General features: G+C 43.2%; 1 pseudogene; it reads right to left on the bottom strand.

Annotated features, from left to right (window-relative positions):
• Positions 1 to 416: 416 nt before the first annotated feature.
• Positions 417 to 9719, bottom strand: LOC127625547 (multifunctional procollagen lysine hydroxylase and glycosyltransferase LH3-like; annotated as a pseudogene).
• Between the last annotated feature and the right edge of the window lie 1612 nt (positions 9720 to 11331).

Genomic DNA, 11331 nt, shown 5'->3' with positions numbered 1-11331 from the left:
AGTTTTCAAGGTAAAAATGTTATTTATTAACAAGAAAGAATAAGTACAAAAATCATTCAGCCAGCTGGAGTCTGCTTCACCCGTAAGCGTAACCCAGGGCAGTATTTATATAATATTTCAATATCGCTGTTCTGTTATATTTGATATAGTTCTGTAGTTACTACGGTGATGAACAACATATATTAAAGTGAATAATGTCAACAGTAAGGGATCAAAAAGACGTGCGGTATTTTACCATAAATGTAACAGTTTTTAACAATGTGTCAAACATGACTAACGGACAACGGACACTATCCGATTCCTTCCACACGGCAGCTGTGATGCAGAGAAGCATTTATTTAATGTTTCATCATTGCAATAGGCTGGCTCAGTATTTACAGATGACATGAATATAAAGTGGTTTTCAGTCGTGCTGGAGCGAGATTTTCCTGTAACCCTGCAGAGATTTATAACAGTAACAGAGTTCAGATTCTCACTTTATTTATTTACACAAAGCAACAAATAATTAAAAGCGATTTGTAAAAATGTTAAGAGTACTAAAGTTATTTCAGGACTAATGCTTATAAAAACCTGTGATTATATTATTGTATAAAATCAAGTAAAAATAGTCCAGATATAAAAATCCTTAAAAAGAGTGAATTTGACGAAGTCCATCTGTAACAATATGTACAACATTAACATCTGATATTTAATTTACAGAGTAAATGCACAAACACACGCACACACGCACACACTCTCACGCACGCACACGCATGCACACACAAGGCTTTCAAGGGTCAACAAATGACACCATGATGTATCGTGTTCCTCTGGTTGTGGGCAGCCCCTCGTGATAATGCGTCAAAAGGCCGGGATGCATAAACGACCAGCCCTTCCTTGGAGACTCCACCGTACAGTCGTAACGCAGAAACTTGCAGCCTCCCCCCTGATACACACACACACACACACACACACACACACACACACACACGTACACATTGAAAAAACAAACAACTCACTCAAACAAACCTGAATGTCTACTTTCGTCTGCAGTGTGTGTGTGTGTGTGAGAGACCTGGTAATAGTTGCCTTTGCTGTTGAGAGCGATGTTAATGGTGAATGTGGAGGAGTCGTGATGTGGGCGGAGTGACGGCTGCTCATCAGGACGATAACAGACCACAAAGTTCATCACGGCCTGAGCCTGCAACACAAAATAATTGTTACTTATATACAAACAAATATAACTAATAAACTAGTCCAGGTTACCAATAACCGGAACAACAGCACCACAATTTCAACATCAGCAGCATTAACTTTCTTAAAGTGATTTATTAAGTGTAGGCGGGGCTTCACTGCTGTTTGAGCATAAGCGTTAACACTATAAGCACCATGAGGTTACTGGTGTTCAGACACCTCTGAATGTGGTTAACATGGACAAGTCTCAAAACGTTTGGACCCGTTTACACCCTCTTTAAACGTTCAAAACGTTTCAAACAAATCTTATTACCAGGTGTAAACGGCCTAAAGGTGTGTTTTTATGTGCACCTTTGAGTCACCTTTGGAGAGTATCCTGGGTAGAGTTTTTCAGTAACAGGAACGATGTAATCTTTGAGAAATCTGATTCATGTGAATATCTACTGCTGGGACATTCTCATAACCACCTGCCAACCGTTTGTCCTGAGAGAGAGAGAGACCGACAGGTGAGCTACTGTCAAACACAAGTAAACACACACACACGGTGAGGTGACTGACCGTGTTTTTTACCCCTGACCACTGGCCGAAATGCTCCATTGTTTCAACGAGCTCGTCGCACATTCTGTCAGAGAATGCAGGAAACCAGTACACATCTGGACACGGCTGACACACACATACAGAGACACACACTTTAACTGTGTAATCATTTCCCAATGTGCTCTAAGTCCTCGTGGTGGTGTAGTGACTCGCCTCAATCCGGGTGGCGGAGGACGAATCTCAGTTGTCTCCGTGTCTGACACCATCAATCCGCGTATCTTATCACGTGACTTGAGTGCGTTACCATGGAGTCGTAGCGCATGTGGATGCTTCACGCTATTCTCCGCGGCATCCACGCACAACTCACCACACGCCCCACCGAGAGCGAGAACCACATTATAGCGACCACGAGGAGGTTACCCCATGTGACTCTACCCTCCCTAGCAACCGGCCCAATTTGGTTGCCAAGGAGACCTGACTGGAGTCACTCAGCACGCCCTGGATTCAAACTCGCGACTCCAGGTGTGATAGTCAGCATCAATACTCACTGAGATACCCAGACCCCCCAACTTTAAGCTAATCATCACTATTACACCTGCTCAAACTCATCTCACCTGTTGAACATCATCATCATCATCAAAAATCCTGGAATAGTTCTCATGGATATATTTCTCCCTCCAGTCCTGAAACACACACAGACACAGGTTAGTGTTAGTTCAGGTGTTTACGTGTTCAATGGCAGTGAGAGACTCACCGCTGGGTTGTCAAATATCTGCCACATGTCTGGATACAGACGACTGATGTTATAGTTACTGGAGGAGACCAGACGACCAAACTCATCTCTGTTTGATACAAACATGAACACACACAAACACTCGGGATGATTAACCGAAAGCACAATATGATAATTATGATTGGGGTTGATATATATATATATATAAAATGCTCCCACCTGCTCGCGGACGCTCTTACAGAACGTCATGTCGGGATCTTTTCCCTCCTGCTGATAGAGAGAAACCGCAGCCAGACGCGTGCGCAGCGTCTCTCCACGAATCAGATACACCTGAGTGATGTACGGGACATTCCACAGACCACTGCAACACAGAGAGAGAGAGAGACACGTAAGATTTACACACACTCGACACATTCATAAACATACATGGAGAATATACTCACACTCGTTTTCTCTGCACGATGTCGATGTAATCTTCATATCGGGAATAAAAGCCCTCAGGACTCAAAGCACCCCAGAAGTTTGACCAGAGCTTCCCGTGACGGGACAACATGGGCGCTATCACACCCCTGACACACACAAACACACAAAGAGGACACATGATTTCCAGCCACGTTTAAAATATGAGACCACTGAGAGAACAATCTAATTCTATGCCATTTCATTCCTGATTTAAAAAACGGACACCGTAACACTCTGGTGACAAAGGCTGACCTCCACTCACCAAACAGGATTGGAAGGTTAACAGACTGGAAGCCCATCCAGGCTCCATTTCTACCTTACTGGATTGCTGCTGTCTTGCCACTGTTCTGTTGTGGATTATCTCGTGGAAATTACAGGGGTTCATAATGCTTCTATTTCCCTGGACTCCTGCCTCATGGTCACAAATATGTATTACTCCTGATCCGTTCTCCTATCACTCCAGATCCATTCCTCTATCACTCCTGATCCATTCTCCTATCACTCCAGATCCATTCTCCTATCACTCCTGATCCATTCTCCTATCACTCCAGATCCATTCTCCTATCACTCCAGATCCATTCTCCTTTCACTCCAGATCCATTCTCCTATCACTCCTGATCCATTCTTCTATCACTCCCGATCCATTCTTCTATCACTCCAGATCCAAATGTCAGATCCATTCTTCTATCACTCCAGATCCATTCTTCTACAGGTGAAACTCGAAAATTTAGAATATCGTGCAAAAGTTCATTAATTTCAGTAATTCAACTAAAAAGGTGAAACTAATATATTATATAGACTCATTACAAGCAAAGATATTTCAAGCCTTTATTTGATATAATTTTGATGATTATGGCTTACAGCTTATGAAAACCCCAAATTCAGAATTTCAGAAAATTAGAATATTGTGAAAAGGTTCAGTATTGTAGGCTCAAAGTGTCACACTCTAATCAGCTAAACACCTGCAAAGGGTTCCTGAGCCTTTAAATGGTCTCTCAGTCTGGTTCAGTTGAATTCACAATCATGGGGAAGACTGCTGACCTGACAGTTGTGCAGAAAACCATCATTGACACCCTCCACAAGGAGGGAAAGCCTCAAAAGGTAATTGCAAAAGAAGTTGTATGTTCTCAAAGTGCTGTATCAAAGCACATTAATAGAAAGTTAAGTGGAAGGGAAAAGTGTGGAAGAAAAAGGTGCACAAGCAGCAGGGATGACCGTAGCCTGGAGAGGATTGTCAGGAAAAGGCCATTCAAATGTGTGGGGAGCTTCACAAGGAGTGGACTGAGGCTGGAGTTACTGCATCAAGAGCCACCACACACAGACGGGTCTTGGACATGGGCTTCAAATGTCAAACGTCTTACCTGGGCTAAAGAAAAAAAGAACTGGTCTGTTGCTCAGTGGTCCAAAGTCCTCTTTTCTGATGAGAGCAAATTTTGCATCTCATTTGGAAACCAAGGTCCCAGAGTCTGGAGGAAGAATGGAGAGGCACACAATCCAAGATGCTTGAAGTCCAGTGTGAAGTTTCCACAGTCTGTGTTGGTTTGGGAAGCCATGTCATCGGCTGGTGTTGGTCCACTGTGCTTTATTAAGTCCTGTGTCAACGCAGCCGTCTACCGGGACATTTTAGAGCACTACATGCTTCCTTCAGCAGACAAGCTTTATGGAGATGCTGACTTCATTTTCCAGCAGGACTTGGCACCTGCCCACACTGCCAAAAGTACCAAAACCTGGTTCAATGACCATGGTATTACTGTGCTTGATTGGCCAGCAAACTCGCCTGACCTGAACCCCATAGAGAATCTATGGGGCATTGCAAGAGAAAGATGAGACACATGAGACCAAACAATGTAGAAGAGCTGAAGGCCGCTATTGAAGCATCTTGGTCTTCCATAACACCTCAGCAGTGCCACAGGCTGATAGCATCCATGCCATGCCGCATTGAGGCAGTAATTAATGCAAAAGGGGCCCAAACCAAGTACTGAGTACATATGCATGATTATACTTTTCAGAGGGCCGACATTTCTGTATTTAAAATCCTTTTTTTTATTGATTTCATGTAATATTCTAATTTTCTGAGATTCTGAATTTGGGGTTTTCATAAGCTGTAAGCCATAATCATCAAAATTATATCAAATAAAGGCTTGAAATATCTTACTTTGCTTGTAATGAGTCTATATAATATATTAGTTTCACCTTTTAAGTTGAATTACTGAAATTAATGAACTTTTGCACAATATTCTAATTTTTCGAGTTTCACCTGTATCACTCCTGATCCATTCTCCTATCACTCCTGATCCATTCTCCTATCACTCCTGATCCATTCTCCTATCACTCCTGATCCATTCTCCTATCACTCCTGATGTATTCCTGTATCACTCCTGATCCATTCCTGTATCACTCCAGATCCATTCCTGTATCACTCCAGATCCATTCTTCTATCACTCCAGATCCATTCTTCTATCACTCCCGATCCATTCTCCTATCACTCCCGATCCATTCTCCTATCACTCCCGAGCCATTCTCCTATCACTCCCGATCCATTCCTGTATCGCTCCAGATCCATTCTCCTATCACTCCTGATCCATTTTCCTATCACTCCTGATCCATTCTCCTATCACTCCTGATCTATTCTCTGTATCACTCCTGATATATTCCTGTATCACTCCTGATCCATTCTCCTATCACTCCTGATCCATTCTCCTATCACTCCTGATCCATTCTTCTATCACTCCAGATCCATTCTCCTATCACTCCAGATCCATTCTCCTATCACTCCAGATCCATTCTCCTATCACTCCTGATGTATTCCTGTATCACTCCTGTACAAAGTGAAATGTTTACACTATAGAATCATGTGCTGTGATTGGTTTGCCGTTCACTCACTTGTTCTCTTCAATGAGAATTTGTAAAACATCTAGATTAGTCAGTGCAACGTCCGAGTCTATACTGAAGAAATAATCACAGGTCACATCCTTCTTACACACCTCCCTGAAAAACACACACAAACCGTGCCAGAATCATGGGAAAGACCGATTCATACAGTGAATTCAGCATAAACATAAGATTGAAAGAGAATGTTGTGCATTTGTTTACACTGCCATGGTTCTGGCCTGGTCCTGCCGAAGGTTTTCCTCCGGTCCAATTATTTTCGCCATGGGGAACAGTGAGCGATGAAGTGTCCAGAACCGCTGCGCATGCTGCTCGTGATAGACCACCTGCACACACACGCGCACACACACACACGTGCATGAGGAGTCGGGCTGCTTGAAGATTATCGTAAGTGCATGCCTGTACATGTCACCGTGTTTCTCAATCACATTTGTGGACACGTACTGCATTTAGCTTGAAATTACCATGTGTAGAACTACATGTGTCTACAGAGCACACCATTGTGCTACTAACATTGTTATGTATGGAGTCAAGCACGTGTGTGTGTGTGTGTGTGTGTACATTGTTGTGTATGAAGAGTCGTAAGCGTGCGTATGGGTAGTTCAGTATTGCGAGTCTCTCCAGAAATTCTTCTAGAAATGGAGTCGGCTGCTCGATAAATACAGCGATATGGACCAGCGGCATCTCCTCATCCTACACAAAAACACACAACATTACAACTACAAAAAATACACAATAATATTACACAATACATTTCCATTACATGATATGTTTTATGTTAGTTCTGAGTAGCAGGACACTCACAGACAGCGGATTCATATCGAGAAGTCCCTCATCACAGATTCCACAGCCGTGCTCATATGTCCACGCCGTCGGCACGTAATTACCCAGATAATTCAGGTGCAGCTACACGAGACATGTGAACATCTGCTTAATGAACGAGGGGTTACACTTAACACAGGGATTACTGTGCAGCACGGTTACGTTACCTTTGCCGGCCCATTGCCGTGGATAATGACAGGAAGTGTGTCATAGGCCACGTTCCGAGCCCGGACTCGAGATTTCTCAAACTTCATGACCACTTCATCTGGAAAAACACACATACATTACACAAAGAGCAACACTCAAAACTGTGTGTGTGAGTGTGTGTGTGTGAGAGAGTGTGTGTATATGAGTGTGTGTATATGAGTGTGAGTGTGTGTCTGTGTGTGTGAATGTGTGTGTGTATATATGAGTGAGTGAGTGTGTGTATATATGAGTGTGTGTGTGTATATGAGTGTGTATGTATGAGTGTGTGTGTGTATATGAGTGTGTGTGTGTGTTTGTGTGAGTGTGTGTATATGAGTGTGTGGGGAGCGGTAGTGTAGCAGTTAGCGTGCTGCGCTATGAACCTGGCGACCCGAGTTCGATTCCCGCTCATGGCTAACACCAGTGACGATTATCTGAACCGGTCCCGGGCCTCCCCTAGGTCGACTCAGCCTAAAATGAGTACCTGGTGCGGTGTGTAAAACATCGCCACTGTGGAGACAAAGGCGGTCGGGCGTGGTGCTGGCCACCCACCCCCTCGTGAACCGTTCCGGCCTTCAGAGGTGCTCGCTAACAGCACTTGCCCCTACAGTCTGTTCAGGCTAAATGGGGGATCTTTGTGTGTGTGTGTGTGTGTGTGTATATGTGTGTGTGAGTGTGTGTGTGTGTGTGTGTGAGTGTGTATATGAGTGTGTGTGTACCTATAGCTCCATTAAGGTTCTGAAATATGTGGGATTTGTGGTCCAGCGTAATGTTGAACTTTCTCTGGAAAAGTGAAACTGTGTTTAGCATGAACAGTCACGTAACATCCACACAACTCAATGTAAACATTCAATTCACCATTTCCAGATTCCAATCGGGAATATTTCAGACATAATGTGCCATTTAGAAAGCAAGACCGTTTTCAAGAGAGGTCGACAGCAGCGGATTTTGCCGATACGATAACTAAGATAGTGGGAAAGACCGACAGCTGATTAATCAGCCGCTAGTTTTTAAATTGATTTATAAAATGTCAAAATGTTTTATTTTGTAATGATGAAAACATCGACAACGATCGCCACAGATATTTGCTGATAACGACAGCTTCAAAAGCAACAATCGGCACCGATTAATCGTGTTCCTCTAGATTTCATCCAGGTGGATGCTGCACACTGGTGGTGGTTGAGGAGATTCCCCTATACTATGTAAAGCGCTTTGAGTGCCTAGAAAAAGCGCTATATAAATGCAAAGAATTATTATTATTATTATTTCAATACCAAATTCAAAAGCACAGAAAATACAAACTGCGTGTATGCGTGAGTCAGCCCAAAATGTGCTTTTTGTTCACTATTGCACCAGCTATGTGCTACGTCTCCACGGTAACGTGCTCAACAAGTCACGTGATAAGAGGCGCAGATTGATGGTCTCAGACACATTGGGATTTGGGCGTTCCAGATTGGGGATACAAAAATACAGTTAGAGGTAACAGTTCAGCTAATAGACACACACACACACACCCTCTGCTCTTGGTCCAGGTAGATGAGTGTGTAAAACAGCTGGTCATCATCGTCTCTGTATGTCCACTGCCGCACAATGCCGTAAATCTCAGGAACGTATCCGATAAAACCTACACGCACAAACACAGTGACACGGCATCAGCGGTCATGAGTTGTGCGGCTTCACACAATCTCTTCTCTCTTACCTCCAGAGTTGAGGTAGCGTTTGCCGTTATGCACCGCCGGGTATTTTGAAGCAAGTCTTTGGTCCGGCCAGCAGAATCCCTCCGCAGAGAAAACCACACAATGAGCAAATCCAGAAAACTTCCTGCGCAGCTCGCCGGGACCGCTGGCTAAAATCACATCATAACTGCACGCACGCCATTAAAACTTTAGTTTGCGCTCGTCAAAACACGTGTAGGACAAACGCCCTTATGGTGGAAGTCCCACGAATCGCTCCGTTGTGAAAGTGTTTGTGTGTACTCACCTGTCTACGAACATGACGACGGTGTTTCTCTAGCTCTTGCTTCAGCCAGCGGACCTTCTGCCCACCCCCAACAGTCCTGGCCACATCACCCCCCCTCCACTCCTCGCCCAGACCCAGGACCTGCACACAAACACACATGTGAGATGAGCTAACGGAGCCGCACAGGAGATCTGGAGGGTGAACGGTGTAGTTGAACTGTCTGATTGTCCTCATGAACCTCATGTAGCCGTCGGTCAGTTCTGTAGCTGCGGTGATCACCAACAGCCCGTCTGCACACATGTTTTAAACATCTGTATTTCCCTTCTTGTAATTAGCCAGGTTACTTCTAGTTATATATAGGTCTTTATTGCATGACCACGGTAGCGTAAGGTGGGAGGGAGACTGAGAGTTTGGGATGGGTGTGTGTGTTAAAGCATATCTTGAGTATTTAACCCTTGTGTGACCTTCGGGACATTTTTGTGTTTTTCATTTGTGTTTTTTCGATCATTTTGGTTGTTAATGCCAACGGCATATATTTTACCCAATGTGTGTATTTTTGGGGGGAATGTTGATATTTCAACCTCAGTTCCTATAATACATCTATAACACATCTATAACACACTGAGTACACAAAACAGTTTCCCTCGGGACCTTCAGGTCAAAAATGTCCCCATTGAAACCCATTAAAACTGCAATATTTGATCCCAGTGCCATTCAACATTTACATTTTTTACATTTTCCACCAGATGGCGCCATTTTCCTCACGTTTATCCTATTGAGCAAATACAAGCTTTTCCCCTATTCACTGTTTACTGTATTATAGTGTGTGTGTGTGTGACTGTGTGTGTGTACATGTGTGTGAGTGTGTTGAGAAGTGTGTGTGTGTGCGTTGAGAAGTGTGTGTGTGTGTGTGTGTGCGTTGAGAAGTGTGTGTGTGTGTGTGTGTGCGTTGAGAAGTGTGTGTGTGTGTGTGTGTGTGTGTGTGTGTGTGTGTGTGTGAGAAGTGTGTGTGTGTGTGTGTGTGTGTGTGTGTGTGCCGTGTGTGTGAGAGAGTGTGTGTGTGTGTGTTGAGAAGTGTGTGTGTGTGTGTGTGTGTGTGTGTGTGTGTGTGTGTGCGCGTTAAGTGTGTGTGTGAGTGAGTGAGAGAGAGTTTGCGCGTTTTTGTGATTTACGAGGACAATTTTGTAAGTTATAAACTGGTAATCACAAGGTTATTATGCTATAAATGTGATTTATGAGGACATTTCTAGTGTCCCCATAATTCAAATCGCTTAATCATACTAAACAATGTTTTATTGAAAATGTAAAAATGCAGAAAGTTTTCTGTGAGGGTTAGGTTTAGGGGTTGTGTTAGGTTTAGAGGATAGAATCTATAGTTTGCACGGTATAAAAGTCATTATGTCTATGGAAAGTCCTCATAATGATAGGTAGACCAACATGTGTGTGTGTGTGTGTGTGTAAAAACAACATTAGCATTATATAAACAAACTGACATTTAAAGGGTTAAATCTTGAAAATGTATGAATATTTGGTAGTTAGGTAAAAAATATAATATTACTATGTCAGTTTTTTGACATGGACATTTTTGTCCTCAAAGGAACTCCGAGTAACTTTTTTAAATTGACGCACAAGTGTTACTAATTTTAAATAAAAATACCATGATTAAATATATATATAAAAAATAAAACATATTCACTGTACAGCCATATGCATATAAACCACTGAAATATGACTATTTAAACAACTTTACAGCTCTAATAATACATGAGTTTGAACATGTCTGCCTTTTAAACCTCCACAGATGAAACCCCATTGACTTCTATTGGAAGAGTCACACAGGAACACACACTTAAAGAACAGGAGGGACATATTAACATTATAATTAACATTATGACAATAATGCTGTCGATTGAAATTCATTTATTTTAATTTTCAGGGTAAATTAATCTGGTCAAATAAAGTTTAACTAATAAAAAACAAAAAACTTCCTTCTCTGGTCAAACTCCAGATGACAGAAGCTCCTGCAGGAGATCCAGAATGTTCTCCATCATTATCACTACAGATCAAGTTCCGTCAGAGTCAGGACAGAATTGGGTTCGACTGGACATTGAGACAAACTAACTGCCGATAGTGACTGTGATGTGAACAATCTTGTACCTGGTGTTCCGGGTCGCGGTTCGGTCCGGCCGAGCTGAAGGAAGCTCAGAATCAGCGCCAGAATCACGCGCACCGCCGTCATCGCGCTCGCTTGCTCCGGTTCTACCGGGTTCGGTTCAGTTGACCCGTTGGTCGAGCGCAGAACTCCCCGAACTGGAATGTTGGGGTCAGCCTGAAGAAACGCCCCATTTTCGCCCCGTCGCCGTATGAGCGAGCAGCAGAAGATGACGGACAGAGAAGCAACCAATGGGAAGAGAGAACGCGACAGGAGTGACCAATCAGAATCAGACAAATAAAGCAAATCTTTAGAAATATCAGAGCCCTCGGCTACAGAAACACTGTGTGTGTGTGTGTGTGTGTGTGTGTGTGTGTGAGAGAGAGAGAGAGAGAGAGAGAGAATGTGTGTGTGTTTG

This window comes from Xyrauchen texanus, chromosome 31 (genome assembly GCF_025860055.1).
Source record: "Xyrauchen texanus isolate HMW12.3.18 chromosome 31, RBS_HiC_50CHRs, whole genome shotgun sequence".
Taxonomy (NCBI): domain Eukaryota; kingdom Metazoa; phylum Chordata; class Actinopteri; order Cypriniformes; family Catostomidae; genus Xyrauchen; species Xyrauchen texanus.
This window is presented reverse-complemented; position numbering and strand designations above follow the sequence as displayed.